At 45.6% G+C, this 17,079-nt stretch overlaps 1 protein-coding gene across 1 annotated transcript in view; it reads right to left on the bottom strand.

Moving 5' to 3' along the window:
- LOC112237569 (epidermal growth factor receptor kinase substrate 8-like protein 2) overlaps positions 1-17,079 on the bottom strand; it is a 117,144-nt gene extending 100,065 nt beyond the window's left edge. The window contains 1 exon segment of the mRNA XM_042320461.1: positions 16,703-17,079. The gene's annotated coding sequence lies outside the window, so the exon portion shown is untranslated.

The following is a 17,079-nucleotide window of genomic DNA, read 5'->3' as shown; positions in this document are numbered from 1 at the left end:
TCAAATATGTCACACCCTGACCTGTTTAACCTGTCCTTGTGTTTGTCTCCACCCACCTCTCCAGGTGTCGTCCATCTTCCCCATTATCCCCAGTGTATTTATACCTGTGTTCTCTGTTTGTCTGTTGCCAGTTTGTCTTGTCTCGTCGAGCCTACCAGCGTGTTCTGTGATTCGAACTGTCTGCATCCGAGTCTTATCCTGAGTTCTGATAATATAGCCTCTGACGTAAGACGTCTACTGGACTACTGTTTGAGTTCCTGCACCGCTTATAGTCTATTACCTTCAAAATATGTTCTGAACACCGGGACCTATTTCAGTCCACTTAAAAACACATATCTTATTGCATATTATAGATTACCCATAAGAATAGCAGAAGTATTCTCATGCTAAACAGTGACTGTATGACATTCAAACAAAATATGATACTGTCGTATGTAATCTTCCTATCTGCCTCCCTAGGCCCTGTGTAGCAGAAATGGGGATTAGACCATGATTCAAACTGCTCCAGTAAAACAGGGATTAGAACATGACTCAAACTGCTCCAGTAAAACAGGGATTAGAACATGATTCAAACTGCTCCAGTAAAACAGGGATTAGAACATGATTCAAACTGCTCCAGTAAAACAGGGATTAGAACACGATTCAAACTGCTCCAGTAAAACAGGGATTAGACCATGATTCAAACTGCTCCAGTAAAACAGAGATTAGAACACGATTCAAACTGCTCCAGTAAAACAGGCTCTTTTTGGTTATTCACAGCGTTATAGCCTCCTCGGTTGGAACGACTGCCTACAATAGGGATCGGCTATTAAATTCAACTTGATTGGAGATACACAACACATTCCCCGCCTCTCGTCACAATCCGTTCAGCCGTCACTGACAACCACATACCAGATGTTTAACAGGGTCGTTAGCATATTGAAAAAACAGTATTTCTTGCCCTCGACCGACCTAGCTCAAGATCTAAACATTGGGCTGAATATGTTTTCAGGTGCAACAGTTTATTACATTTTTGCGCATTTAAACCAACCCTTCCTGACTCAGAGGTGCAGGGGGCTGCCTTAACTGACATCAATGTCATCAGGAAACACAGGGAACGCTTGTTGTTTGGCCGAACAGCGGATTTTAAAAGCTTGGGGATTAGAACCGGTGACCTTTCGGTTACTGGCCCAATGCTCTTAACCACTAGGCTACCTGCCACTCCATTGTGCCAATGAGAGAGCCAACGACATGCTACCTTTTTGTAGCATTGCTAACAATGCTAATGTCTAACTTCAGATGTAGAACATTTTAAACATTTCTTTCTGTACAAACAATGTAAAACAGATATGAAAACAGTAAGTCAATAAATAAATAAATAAATAAATATAAGACAGAGAGAGAGAGAGACAGAGAGAGAGAGAGAGACACAGAGAGAGACAGAGAGAGAGAGAGACAGAGACAGACAGAGAGACAGACAGAGAGACAGACAGAGAGAGACAGACAGAGAGACAGAGAGAGAGACAGAGAGGCAGAGAGAGACATTCTGTGGGAAGGCAACTATTTTCTGCCTGAATGATATTCACTACATGGTAAAAGTATGTGGACACCTGCTCATCGAACATCTCATTCCAAAATCATGGGCGTTAATATGGAGTTGGTCCCCCCTTTGCTGCTATAACAGCCTCCACTCTTCTGGGAAGGATTTCCACTAGATGTAGGAACATTGCTGCGGGACTTGCTTCCATTCAGCCATGAGCTATAGTGAGGTCTGGCATGTTGGGCGATTAGGCCTGGCTCACATTCGGAGTTCCAAATCATCCCAAAGCTGTTTGATGAGGTTTAGGTCAGGGCTGTGTGCAGGCCAGTCAAGTTCTTCCATACCGATCTTGACAAACTATTTCTGTACGGACCTCGCTTTGTGCACGGGGGCATTATCATGCTGAAACAGGAAAGGGCCTTCCCCAAACTGTTGCCACAAAGTTAGAAGCACAAAATCGTCTAGATTGTAATTGTATGCTGTAGTGTTAAGATTTCCCTCCACTGGGACTAAGGGGCCTAGCTCGAACCATGAAAAACAGCCCCGGACCATTACACCTCTGGTTCCAGTCACTGAGCTCTTCAGGGCCATTCTACTGCCAATGTTTGTCTATGGAGATTGCATCACTGTGTGCTCGATTTTATACACCTGTCAGCAACAGGTTAAATAGCAGAATCCACTCATTTGAAGGGGTGTCCACATACTTTTGGTAATATTGGGGCAGCAGGTAGTCTAGTGGGTAGAGCGTTGGGCCAGTAACCGGAAGGTTGCTAGATCGAATCCCTGAGCTGACGAGGTAAAAATCTGTCGTTCTGCCCAATGAACAAGGCAGTTAACCCACTGTTCCTAGAGTAGGCAGTTAACCCACTGATCCTAGAGTAGGCAGTTAACCCACTGTTCCCCTGAACAAGGCAGTCAACCCACTTTTCCTAGAGTAGGCAGTTAACCCACTGTTCCTAGAGTAGGCAGTTAACCCACTGTTCCTAGAGTAGGCAGTTAACCCACTGTTCCTAGAGTAGGCAGTTAACCCACTGTTCCTAGAGTAGGCAGTTAACCCACTGTTCCTAGAGTAGGCAGTTAACCCACTGTTCCTAGAGTAGGCAGTTAACCCACTGTTACTAGAGTAGGTTTTTCATTGTAAATAAGAATTGGTTCTTAATTTGACATGTCTAGTTAAATAAAGGTTTTTTAAAAATGAATGGAATGTAGCCTACACAACTCAGACCGTAAACTTGAACTCAGTAAAACATCATGTTTTTGTACGTAGAAACTAAGATCCAATCATTTAATTCACAAAAAAGAAATGTAACACTATGATACCCTGATAACTTAATGTCTGAATTAGAATCACTAGAGTTTGAAGAGTCAATCAGGTCACCAGATAAACAAACGAAACCTGAAAGAGGTGTAGACAGGAATGTAACTGGCCCAACGTCATTTCATACCTGTTCAGCACAATACTGCCTAGAACATTCCAGAACATTCCAATAACTTTGCAACCTGCTCACCTCCCTACAATATACAGTGGGGCAAAAAAGTATTTAGTAAGCCACCAATTGTGCAAGTTCTCCCACTTAAAAAGAGGAGGCCTATACTAAATACTAAATACTTATTTTCCACCATAATTTGCAAATAAATTCATTAAAAATCCTACAATGTGATTTTCTGGATTTTTTTCTTCTCATTTTGTCTGTCATAGTTGAAGTGTACCTATGATGAAAATTACAGGCCTCTCATCTTTTTAAGTGCCCCACTGTACACTACACTTTAAGATGTAAGTATGCCCTACAGTCATTCTAACAGAGAGAGAACAAGAGAGGGAGAGAGCGAGGGAGAGAGAGAGGGAGAGAGAGAGGGAGAGAGAGAGAGAGAAGAGAGCTGTGCTGTCCAGTCCAATGTTTAGAGCAGGGCAGGGTGAGGAGTGAGGGTGAGGAGTGAGGGTGAGGAGTGAGTCCGTGTGAGAGTTCATTCTTCAGCACTGCCGGTGAACTTGGAAACAGGAAGCATCTCTTCTTTTTAAGACAGGCTTCTCCTGTTCCGAGTTAACAGGTTCTGGTACTGTGACAATAGTTTCTCAACATCTACAGATGTGTTGAGAAGCCACTAAGTAAAGAGAGCAACGCGAGCCAGAGTTGGCAGCCTGTCTTGCCTCGCTGCCCACCAGTCCACTGCTCTCACCTCTCTGGCATCAGTTTTATCTATAGACACTCCTCTTCACTCATAACAGGGATGGACCCTTCCCCTCAGACTGAACATATTAATGTAGAACCCATCCTCTCCTTCCCCTCAGACTGAACATATTAATGTAGAACCCATCCTCTCCTTCCCCTCAGACTGAATATATTAATGTAGAACCCATCCTCTCCTTCCCCTCAGACTGAATATATATATATATATATATATATATAGAACCCATCCTCTCCTTCCTGGACCCTTCCCCTCAGACTGAACAGATAAATATAGAACCCATCCTCTCCTTCCCCTCAGACTGAACATATTAATGTAGAACCCATCCTCTCCTCTTCACTCTTAACAGGGATGGACAAGTATTGTTTATGGCTGTACTATTTTATGTGTTTTGATACATTTCTATATATTTTTTTTTATCCCAGTGATTATTTCATAATAAAGGTATTATATTCATATTTTTAACATTGGGTTTTGTTTTTCTGCTCCTCATTAGGTAGCTCCTATAAAGAGCATCGTCTCCGTATCAAGAGACGTCTCTAAACTTCATATTTGTAAAGGTTAATTACCGGTTCCAAGCCTTATCATTGAACAGGTACCGAGGCTAAGGGTGTTGTCAAGGCAACGACACTAAACATAAGAGGACGTGAACAAACGCCACAACAATAGATGAGGTGTGGAGTTTCAGAAGGCTCATCGGAGGGTGTGTGGTTGTGGTATGCACCAGAAACAATACAGTACTGTCATTAGATCATCCGATGAGACAGTTCTGAATCAACCTCATATGACACAGAAACCAACCTAACTCATGTTGCTAACATTCCAGATGGCTGAATCATTATATTGATCCAACTCATATTACTAACATTCCAGATGGCTGAATCATTATATTGATCCAACTCATATTGCTAACATTCAAGATGGCTGGTTCACTATATTGAGCCAACTCATATTGCTAACATTCCAGATGGCTGAATCATTATATTGAGCCAACTCATATTACTAACATTCAAGATGGCTGGTTCACTACATTGATCCAACTCATATTGCTAACATTCAAGATGGCTGGTTCACTATATTGAGCCAACTCATATTCCTAACATTCAAGATGGCTGGTTCGCTATATTGAGCCAACTCATATTACTAACATTCAAGATGGCTGGTTCACTATATTGATCCAACTCATTTTGCTAACATTCCAGATGGCTGAATCATTATATTGAGCCAACTCATATTACTAACATTCAAGATGGCTGGTTCACTACATTGATCCAACTCATATTGCTAACATTCAAGATGGCTGGTTCACTATATTGAGCCAACTCATATTCCTAACATTCAAGATGGCTGGTTCGCTATATTGAGCCAACTCATATTGCTAACATTCCAGATGGCTGAATCATTATATTGAGCCAACTCATATTACTAACATTCAAGATGGCTGGTTCACTACATTGATCCAACTCATATTGCTAACATTCAAGATGGCTGGTTCACTAAATTGAGCCAACTCATATTCCTAACATTCAAGATGGCTGGTTCGCTATATTGAGCCAACTCATATTGCTAACATTCAAGATGGCTGGTTCACTACTTGATACAACTCATATTGCTAACATTCAAGATGGCTGGTTCACTATATTGATCCAACTCATGTTGCTAACATTCCAGATGGCTGGTTCACTATATTGATCCAACTCATATTGCTAACATTCCAGATGGCTGGTTCACTATATTGATCCAACTCATATTGCTACCATTCCAGATGGCTGGTTCACTATATTGATCCAACTCATATTGCTAACATTCCAGATGGCTGGTTCACTACATTGAGCCAACTCATATTGCTAACATTCAAGATGGCTGGTTCACTATATTGAGCCAACTCATATTCCTAACATTCAAGATGGCTGGTTCGCTATATTGAGCCAACTCATATTGCTAACATTCCAGATGGCTGAATCATTATATTGAGCCAACTCATATTACTAACATTCAAGATGGCTGGTTCACTACATTGATCCAACTCATATTGCTAACATTCAAGATGGCTGGTTCACTATATTGAGCCAACTCATATTCCTAACATTCAAGATGGCTGGTTCGCTATATTGAGCCAACTCATATTGCTAACATTCAAGATGGCTGGTTCACTACATTGATACAACTCATATTGCTAACATTCAAGATGGCTGGTTCACTATATTGATCCAACTCATGTTGCTAACATTCCAGATGGCTGGTTCGCTATATTGAGCCAACTCATATTGCTAACATTCCAGATGGCTGAATCATTATATTGAGCCAACTCATATTACTAACATTCAAGATGGCTGGTTCACTACATTGATCCAACTCATATTGCTAACATTCAAGATGGCTGGTTCACTATATTGAGCCAACTCATATTCCTAACATTCAAGATGGCTGGTTCGCTATATTGAGCCAACTCATATTGCTAACATTCAAGATGGCTGGTTCACTACATTGATACAACTCATATTGCTAACATTCAAGATGGCTGGTTCACTATATTGATCCAACTCATGTTGCTAACATTCCAGATGGCTGGTTCACTATATTGATCCAACTCATATTGCTAACATTCCAGATGGCTGGTTCACTATATTGATCCAACTCATATTGCTAACATTCCAGATGGCTGGTTCACTATATTGATCCAACTCATATTGCTAACATTCCAGATGGCTGGTTCACTACATTGAGCCAACTCATATTGCTAACATTCAAGATGGCTGGTTCACTACTGAGACAGTGTGGTCTATCCACTATACAGTAGGCCGGGATGTTTTCTATAAACTGCTCCTCTATAAGTCAATACATTTTGATAGGAGTTGTTAGTACGTGTTCCCTTCTGTGTCTATAGTGAACACTGATTCGTCCACCTGATCTGTTAGTCTTCATCCCATTTCTCTTCTGTAAACTCACAGCCACATTCCTACACCACAACAACAACAGATGGGTACCTAGCTAAAACACTTAGCAGAATTTATTACACACATGAAGTAGAGTACATAAACACAAAAGCTATTCTCCAATCAGTAGCTAGCTAGTTGTTTGGCGTTGAGAAAAGTATTGACAGACTTATCTAGGTATGGGGCAGCAGGTAGCCTAGTGGTTAGAATGTAGAGGTGGCAGGTAGCCTAGTGGTTAGAGTGTAGAGGCGGCAGGTAGCCTCGTGGTTAGAGTGTAGGGACGGCAGGTAGCCTAGTGGTTAGAGTGTAGGGACGGCAGGTAGCCTAGTGGTTAGAGTGTAGGGACGGCAGGTAGCCTAGTGGTTAGAGTGTAGAGGAGGCAGGTAGCCTAGTGGTTAGAGTGTAGAGGTGGCAGGTAGTCTAGTGGTTAGAGTGTAGAGGAGGCAGGTAGTCTAGTGGTTAGAGCGTAGAGGTGGCAGGTAGCCTAGTGGTTAGAATGTAGAGGCGGCAGGTAGCCTAGTGGTTAGAGCGTAGAGGCGGCAGGTAGCCTAGTGGTTAGAGCGTAGAGGTGGCAGGTATCCTGGTGGTTAGAGTGTAGAGGAGGCAGGTAGTCTAGTGGCTAGAGCGTTGGGCCGGGTGGCAGGGTTTATCTGAATACAATATTAACAAACAACTGATTCAAATATCATAAGCAATCTGTTGTAATAGTGTGTGTGTGCAGCCTTCAACCTGGAAGGTATGTTTGTATAACGTATAGACAGTTGGTGTGTGTACAGTTTTAGAAAGTATGTTTGCACCTTGCAAAGGGTCAAGGCCAGGCTAGTATAAAAACCCTTAGCATGGGGTCAAGGCCAGGCTAGTATAAAAACCCTTAGCATGGGGTCAAGGCCAGGCTAGTGTAAAAACCCTTAGCATGGGGTCAAGGCCAGGCTAGTATAAAAACCCTTAGCATGGGGTCAAGGCCAGGCTAGTATAAAAACCCTTAGCATGGGGTCAAGGCCAGGCTAGTGTAAAAACCCTTAGCATGGGGTCAAGGCCAGGCTAGTGTAAAAACCCTTAGCATGGGGTCAAGGCCAGGCTAGTGTAAAAAGCCTTAGCATGGGGTCAAGGCCAGGCTAGTGTAAAAACCCTTAGCATGGGGTCAAGACCAGGCTAGTATAAAAACCCTTAGCATGGGGTCAAGGCCAGGCTAGTGTAAAAACCCTTAGCATGGGGTCAAGGCCAGGCTGGTGTAAAAACCCTTAGCATGGGGTCAAGGCCAAGCTAGTGTAAAAACCCTTAGCATGGGGTCAAGGCCAGGCTGGTGTAAAAACCCTTAGCATGGGGTCAAGGCCAGGCTAGTGTAAAAACCCTTAGCATGGGGTCAAGGCCAGGCTGGTGTAAAAACACTTAGCATGGGGTCAAGGCCAGGATATTGTAAAAACCCTTAGCATGGGGTCAAGGCCAGGCTAGTGTAAAAACCCTTAGCATGGGGTCAAGGCCAGGCTGGTGTAAAAACCCTTAGCATGGGGTCAAGGCCAGGCTGGTGTAAAAACTCTTAGCATGGGGTCAAGGCCAGGCTAGTGTAAAAACCCTTAGCATGGGGTCAAGGCCAAGCTAGTGTAAAAACCCTTAGCATGGGGTCAAGGCCAGGCTGGTGTAAAAACCCTTAGCATGGGGTCAAGGCCAGGCTAGTATAAAAACCCTTAGCATGGGGTCAAGGCCAGGCTGGTGTAAAAACACTTAGCATGGGGTCAAGGCCAGGATATTGTAAAAACCCTTAGCATGGGGTCAAGGCCAGGCTAGTGTAAAAACCCTTAGCATGGGGTCAAGGCCAGGCTAGTGTAAAAACCCTTAGCATGGGGTCAAGGCCAGGCTAGTGTAAAAACCCTTAGCATGGGGTCAAGGCCAGGCTAGTGTAAAAACCCTTAGCAGGGGGTCAAGGCCAGGCTGGTGTAAAAACACTTAGCATGGGGTCAAGGCCAGGCTGGTGTAAAAACACCTTGTGACAACTGCTGATGTAAAATTTGGCTTTGATTGATTTGATTGATTGGTAAATTGATTGATAATTGATTCAGGGGGCAAATTGTCCTGAATGTCTTAAGCTTGACTGTATAGTAGTTTAGGCTACATTTCTTAGGTCAATAACTGTTTTTTAATGTGTAATTAAATGTTTAATTCCTAATATGTGTAATAAAGCCGTGGTTAAAATAAAGTGATTGAACTGTGATCAACTTAGCATATGGACTTCCTCTGTGTGACCTACAAAGTGATCTACAAAGTGACCTACAAAGTAACCTACAAAGTGACCAACAAAGTAACCTACAAAGTGACCTACAAAGTGAGCAACAAAGTGACCAACAAAGTGACCTACAAAGTGACCTACTAGGTGACCTACAAAGTGACCTACTAGGTGACCTACAAAGTTTCAAAGTTTTAAAGTTTCTGCCCTTTTTCATTAATTTATGGATAATGAATAGAATAGACTATAGGGGAACAGTGGGTTAACTGCCTTGTTCAGGGGAACAGCGGGTTAACTGCCTTGTTCAGGGGAACAGTGGGTTAACTGCCTTGTTCAGGGGAACAGTGGGTTAACTGCCTTGTTCAGGGGAACAGTGGGTTAACTGCCTTGTTCAGGGAACAGTGGGTTAACTGCCTTGTTCAGGGGAACAGTGGGTTAACTGCCTTGTTCAGGGAACAGTGGGTTAACTGCCTTGTTCAGGGGGAACAGTGGGTTAACTGCGTTGTTCAGGGGGAACAGTGGGTTAACTGCCTTGTTCAGGGGAACAGTGGGTTAACTGCCTTGTTCAGGGGGAACAGTGGGTTAACTGCCTGTTCAGGGGAAACAGTGGGTTAACTGCCTTGTTCAGGGGAACAGTGGGTTAACTGCCTTGTTCAGGGGAACAGTGGGTTAACTGCCTTGTTCAGGGGAACAGTGGGTTAACTGCCTTGTTCAGGGGAACAGTGGGTTAACTGCCTTGTTCAGGGGCACAGTGGGTTAACTGCCTTGTTCAGGGGCACAGTGGGTTAACTGCCTTGTTCAGGGGAACAGTGGGTTAACTGCCTTGTTCAGGGGAACAGCGGGTTAACTGCCTTGTTCAGGGGAACAGCGGGTTAACTGCCTTGTTCAGGGGAACAGCGGGTTAACTGCCTTGTTCAGGGGAACAGTGGGTTAACTGCCTTAACCCACTGTTCCCCTGAACAAGGCAGTTAACCCACTGTTCCCCTGGTCAACTGCCTTGTTCAGGGGAACAGTGGGTTAACTGCCTTGTTCAGGGGAAGAGTGGGTTAACTGCCTTGTTCAGGGGAACAGTGGGTTAACTGCCTTGTTCAGGGGAACAGTGGGTTAACTGCCTTGTTCAGGGGAACAGCGGGTTAACTGCCTTGTTCAGGGGAACAGCGGGTTAACTGCCTTGTTCAGGGGAACAGTGGGTTAACTGCCTTAACCCACTGTTCCCCTCTACAAGGCAGTTAACCCACTGTTCCCCTGGACAACTGCCTTGTTCAGGGGAACAGTGGGTTAACTGCCTTGTTCAGGGGAACAGTGGGTTAACTGCCTTGTTCAGGGGAACAGTGGGTTAACTGCCTTGTTCAGGGGAACAGTGGGTTAACTGCCTTGTTCAGGGGAACAGTGGGTTAATTGCCTTGTTCAGGGGAACAGTGGGTTAATTGCCTTGTTCAGGGGAACAGTGGGTTAACTGCCTAGTTCAGGGGAACAGTGGGTTAACTGCCTTGTTCAGGGAACAGTGGGTTAACTGCCTTGTTCAGGGAACAGTGGGTTAATTGCCTTGTTCAGGGGAACAGTGGGTTAATTGCCTTGTTCAGGGGAACAGTGGGTTAACTGCCTAGTTCAGGGGAACAGTGGGTTAACTGCCTAGTTCAGGGGAACAGTGGGTTAACTGCCTTGTGTCATGCCCTGGTCTAGTATTTTGTGTTTTTCTTCATGTATTGGGTCAGGCCAGGGTGTGGCATGGGGTTTTTGTATTGTGGTGTGTTTTGTCTTGGGGTTTTGGTGTGTATGTATTGGGATTGTAGCTAGTGGGGTTATCTAGCAAGGTCTATGGCTGTCTGGAGTGGTTCTCAATCAGAGGCAGGTGTTTATCGTGGTCTCTGATTGGGAACCATATTTAGGCAGCCATATTCTTTGAGTTGGTCGTGGGTGATTGTCCTATGTGTCGTTGTTCCTGTCGCTGTGTTAGTTGACACAAGTATAGGCTGTTTCGGTTTTCGTTACGTTTATTTGTTTTGTAGTGTTTGTATTGATTCGTGTTTACGTTTTGTTATTTAAACATGGATCGCAATCTACACGCTGCAGTTTGGTCCGACTCTCCTTCACCACACCTAGAAAGCCGTAACAGAATCACCCACCACAAACGGACCAAGCAGCGTGTTAACAGGCAGGAGCCACAGGAGAGGCAACAGAGGCAGCAGCAGCAGGAGCAGCAGCTGCAGTGCGAGAGGTTGCACCACCTGGAGAAATGGACATGGGAGGACGAACTGGACGGTAAAGGACCCTGGGCTCAGCCTGGAGAATATCGCCGCCCAAAGGAGGAACTGGAGGCAGCGAAAGCGGAGAGGCGCTGGCATGAGGAGGCAGCACGGCGAAGCGGATGGAAGCCTGGGAGTCAGCCCCAAAAATTTCTTGGGGGGGGCTCACAGGGAGTATGGCTATGCCAGGTAGGAGACCTGCGCAAACTCCCTGTGCTTACCGGGGGGCTAGAGAGACCGGGCAGGCACCGTGTTATGCTGTGGAGCGCACGGCGTCCCCAGTGCGGGTGCACAGCCCGGTGCGGTATATTCCAGCTCCGCGTATCGGCCGGGCTAGATTGAGCGTCGAGCCAAATGCCATGAAGCCGGCTCTACGCATCTGGTCCCCAGTGCGTCTCCTTGGGCCGGCTTACATGGCACCAGCCTTGCGCTCGGTGTCTCCGGTTCGCCTGCATAGCCCAGTGCGGGCTATTCCACCTCGCCGCACTGGCAGGGCGACCGAGAGCATTCAACCAGGTAAGGTTGGACGGGCTCGGTGCTCAAGAGCTCCAGTGTGCCTGCACGGTCCGGTCTATCCAGTACCACCTCCACACCCCAGCCCTCCGGTAGCAGCTCCCCGCACCAGGCTGTCTCTCCGGTCCATCCTTACGGGGGCTCCCTCCTCTCCAGCGCTGCCAGAGCCTTTCTCCTCTACAGCGCTGCTGGAGTCTCCCGCCTGTTCAGCGCAGCCAGCGCCTTTCTCCTCTACAGCGCTGCTGGAGTCTCCCGCCTGTTTAGCGCAGCCAGAGCCTTTTTCCTCTCCTGCGCTGCCGGAGTCTCCCGCCTGTTCAGCGCAGCCAGAGCTGTCAGTCTGCATGGAGCAGCCAGAGCTGTCAGTCTGCATGGAGCAGCCAGAGCTGTCAGTCTACATGAAGCAGCCCGAGCTGCCAGTCTGCAATGAGCTACCAGTCTGCAATGAGCTGCCAGTCTGCAAGGCGCTGCCAGTCTGCAAGGAGCTGCCAGTCTGCAATGAGCTGCCAGTCTGCAATGAGCTGCCAGTCTGCAAGGAGCTGCCAGTCTGCAAGGAGCTGCCAGTCTGCACGAAGCTGTCAGTCTGCAAGGAGCTGTCAGTCTGCAAGGAGCTGCCAGTCTGCAAGGAGCTGCCAGTCGGTAAGGAGCTGCCAGACTGCAAGGAGCTGCCAGTCTGCACGGAGCTGTCAGTCTGCAAGGAGCTGTCAGTCTGCAAGGAGCTGCCAGTCTGTAAGGAGCTGCCAGTCTGCAAGGAGTTGCCAGTCTGCACGGAGCCGCCAGAGCTGCCAGTCTGTAAGAAGCCACCAGAGCTGTCAGCCTACATGGAGCAGCCAGAGCCGCCAGTCAGCGTGGAGCAGCCAGAGCCGCCAGTCAGCATGGAGCAGCCAGATCTTTCAGTCTGCCAGGATCCGCCAGTCAGCCAGACTCTTCCAGATCCGCCAGTCAGCCAGACTCTTCCAGATCCGCCAGTCAGCCAGACTCTTCCAGATCCGCCAGTCAGCCAGACTCTTCCAGATCCGCCAGTCAGCCAGACTCTTCCAGATCCGCCAGTCAGCCAGACTCTTCCAGATCCGCCAGTCAGCCAGACTCTTCCAGATCCGCCAGTCAACCAGACTCTTCCAGATCTGCCAGTCAACCAGACTCTGCCAGATCTGCCAGACAACCAGACTCTTCCAGATCTGCCAGTCAACCAGACTCTTCCAGATCCGCCAGTCAGCCGGGATCTGCCAGAACTGCCAGTCGGCCAGGAGGCCAGGATCCGCCAGTCGGCCAGGATCCGCCATTCGGCCAGGATCCGCCAGTCAGCCAGGATCTGGTAGATCTACCTACCTGCCTGAGCTTCCTCTCACTCCTGAGCTTACTCTCACTCCTGAGCTTTCTCTCACTCCCGAGCTTTCTCTCACTCCCGAGCTTTCTCTCACTCCCGAGCTTTCTCTCACTCCCGAGCTTCCCCTCAGTCCTGAGCTGTCCTTCAGTCCCGATCTGCTCCTCAGTCCAGTGGGGTTCTGGGTGAGGACTACTAGGCCATGGTCGGCGGCGAGGTTGGACTATCCAGGGACGCGAGGAGAGGGGACTAAGACATTAACTGAGTGGGTTCCACGTCCCGCGCCGGAGCCGCCACCATGGACAGACGCCCACCCGGACCCTCCCTATTGTTTTGAGGTGCGTTCGGGAGTCCGCACCTTAGGGGGGTTCTGTCACGCCCTGGTCTAAGTATTTTGTGTTTTTCTTCATGTATTGGGTCAGGCCAGGGTGTGGCATGGGGTTTTGGTGTGTATGTATTGGGATTGTAGCTAGTGGGGTTATCTAGCAAGGTCTATGGCTGTCTGGAGTGGTTTTCAATCAGAGGCAGGTGTTTATCGTTGTCTCTGATTGGGAACCATATTTAGGCAGCCATATTCTTTGAGTTTGTCGTGGGTGATTGTCCTTAGTGTCTTCGTTGCTGTGTTAGTTGACACAAGTATAGGCTGTTTGGGTTTTCGTTACGTTTATTTGTTTTGTAGTGTTTGTATTGATTCGTGTTTACGTTTTGTTATTTAAACATGGATCGCAATCTACACGCTGCAGTTTGGTCCGACTCTCCTTCACCACACCTAGAAAGCCGTAACACCTTGTTCAGTGGAACAGTGGGTTAATTGCCTTGTTCAGGGGAACAGTGGGTTAATTGCCTTGTTCAGGGGATCAGTGGGTTAACTGCCTTGTTCATTGGGCAGAACGACAGATTTTTACCTTGTCAGCACAGAGATTCGATCTTGCAACCTTCCGGTTACTGGCCCAACGCTCTAACCACTAGACTACCTGCCGCCCTATAATGGAACATGATGATCACAGCATACACCGGTTCGGTTTGTTCCTAGCAGAACTCGGCGAAGAGAACATAGTTCCTAAAGTCCTTCACTTGAAAAACAGAAAAAAAATGAAGAAAAATGGCAATATTCCTGTTGTTTGGCCCTCTTGAGCCACCGTAGCAACAACATAGCCAGAAACACTTGTTTCCAAGTAGTCTCAATCTAAGATAAATCAATTAATCTGTAATTCTATTTAGACGTTTTGCCAAGGAGGTCTTAAATCTCGTAATTTTACATCGAGCATTTTTGGTGCATGAAAACTAGTAATCTCTCGTTGAACTACAAAACAACGCTCCTACTAGGAGTATCACTGACAAATGGGCATAGACTTGGGCTACCGAACTTCGATTTGTCTCCAAAAAATAAAATGACAACAGTCACTGGACTCAGGTGATAATGTCATAAAGACAACAGTCACTGGACTCAGGTGATAATGTACTAGACTCAGGTAATAATGTACTGGACTCAGGTAATAATGTCATAAAGACAACAGTCACTGGACTCAGGTGATAATGTCATAAAGACAACAGTCACTGGACTCAGGTGATAATGTCATAAAGACAACAGTCACTAGACTCAGGTGATAATGTCATAAAGACAACAGTCACTGGTCTCAGGTGATAATGTCATAAACACAACAGTCACTGGACTCAGGTAATAATGTACTGGACTCAGGTGATAATGTCATAAAGACAACAGTCACTGGACTCAGGTGATAATGTCATAAAGACAACAGTCACTGGACTCAGGTGATAATGTCATAAAGACAACAGTCACTGGACCCAGGTGATAATGTCATAAAGACAACAGTCACTGGACTCAGGTGATAATGTCATAAAGACAACAGTCACTGGACTCAGGTGATAATGTCATAAAGACAACAGTCACTGGACTCAGGTGATAATGTACTAGACTCAGGTAATAATGTACTGGACTCAGGTGATAATGTCATAAAGACAACAGTCACCGGGCTCAGGTGATAATGTCATAAAGACAACAGTCACTGGACTCAGGTGATAATGTACTAGACTCAGGTAATAATGTACTGGACTCAGGTGATAATGTCATAAAGACAACAGTCACCGGGCTCAGGTGATAATGTCATAAAGACAACAGTCACTGGACTCAGGTGATAATGTCATAAAGACAACAGTCACTGGTCTCAGGTGATAATGTCATAAACACAACAGTCACTGGTCTCAGGTGATAATGTCATAAACACAACAGTCACTGGTCTCAGGTGATAATGTCATAAACACAACAGTCACTGGACTCAGGTAATAATGTACTGGACTCAGGTGATAATGTCATAAAGACAACAGTCACTGGACTCAGGTGATAATGTCATAAAGACAACAGTCACTGGACTCAGGTGATAATGTCATAAAGACAACAGTCACTGGACTCAGGTGATAATGTCATAAAGACAACAGTCACTGGACTCAGGTGATAATGTCATAAAGACAACAGTCACTGGACTCAGGTGATAATGTCATAAAGACAACAGTCACTGGACTCAGGTGATAATGTCATAAAGACAACAGTCACTGGACCCAGGTGATAATGTCATAAAGACAACAGTCACTGGACTCAGGTGATAATGTCATAAAGACAACAGTCACTGGACTCAGGTGATAATGTCATAAAGACAACAGTCACTGGACTCAGGTGATAATGTACTAGACTCAGGTAATAATGTACTGGACTCAGGTGATAATGTCATAAAGACAACAGTCACCGGGCTCAGGTGATAATGTCATAAAGACAACAGTCACTGGACTCAGGTGATAATGTCATAAAGACAACAGTCACTGGTCTCAGGTGATAATGTCATAAACACAACAGTCACTGGTCTCAGGTGATAATGTCATAAACACAACAGTCACTGGTCTCAGGTGATAATGTCATAAACACAACAGTCACTGGACTCAGGTAATAATGTACTGGACTCAGGTGATAATGTCATAAAGACAACAGTCACTGGACTCAGGTGATAATGTCATAAAGACAACAGTCACTGGACTCAGGTGATAATGTCATAAAGACAACAGTCACTGGACTCAGGTGATAATGTCATAAAGACAACAGTCACTGGACTCAGGTGATAATGTCATAAAGACAACAGTCACTGGACTCAGGTGATAATGTCATAAAGACAACAGTCACTGGACTCAGGTGATAATGTCATAAAGACAACAGTCACTGGACTCAGGTGATAATGTCATAAACACAACAGTCACTGGACTCAGGTGATAATGTCATAAAGACAACAGTCACTGGACTCAGGTGATAATGTACTGGACTCAGGTGATAATGTGGTTTTATATTGAAGTGATGTAATAAATAAATATAAGTTAACTCATAATAGCTCCTACATCAACAATCAACCATCCAATGAACTAGCACAGAAGTGTTCATTTTCGACAACAATACCATTTGTATATATTATATTTTCAGGTTAAATCACTAGCCTGAAACAGCCTAAAAACCGAGGCTACTAACATACATTGAAAATTGTGGAGAGGGGAGGGGGGGGGGCATTATGAATAAATTCCTTAAATTGGATGTTCATCTCAAGGGTGAAACTAGCCCTACATAGGACGCCTTACGGCTAGGGTCAAATGTGTGACGTTATCGTATTCATTCCAGAAACATGCAATAGACCTACAACTGTGGAAAAAGGGGGGTTAGGTATAGAAATGTCATATAAAACAGTCCAACTATAGTTACCTTACCTGCGCAACGCTGAACAAGCTCAGTCACCGCTGTCTCTCTTCTACGGACTGTTTAACACTGTTAAACAAAGGTTTTTCTCTTCGTTTCAGTCCAAAACACTTTTATTTCACTGCAACAATCAACAAAGTATCTGTTAAAATGTTCTGAACAGCCGTCAGTCTGTCCGAACTTTGCTCCGCAGCAGGTGGACGACTGGTCCGTAGCTCTAATGGCCAAGGCGACACGTAGCCTCCTATGTTGATACCAGAGCGATCGGAAGTTACGGTACTTTCTGTGTTGGTATTAAAATAAAGTGGTATGTAAATGCATATATATATATATATATATATACGTTGCTCCTGTGGTCGCTGTTGACATCGGGCAGCGCAGACCGAAG

The sequence above is a fragment of the Oncorhynchus tshawytscha genome, linkage group LG01 (assembly GCF_018296145.1).
Source record: "Oncorhynchus tshawytscha isolate Ot180627B linkage group LG01, Otsh_v2.0, whole genome shotgun sequence".
NCBI classification, from domain to species: Eukaryota; Metazoa; Chordata; class Actinopteri; order Salmoniformes; family Salmonidae; genus Oncorhynchus; species Oncorhynchus tshawytscha.
Note: the sequence above shows the minus strand (reverse complement) of the source record. Positions and strands in the feature narration are given on the sequence as shown.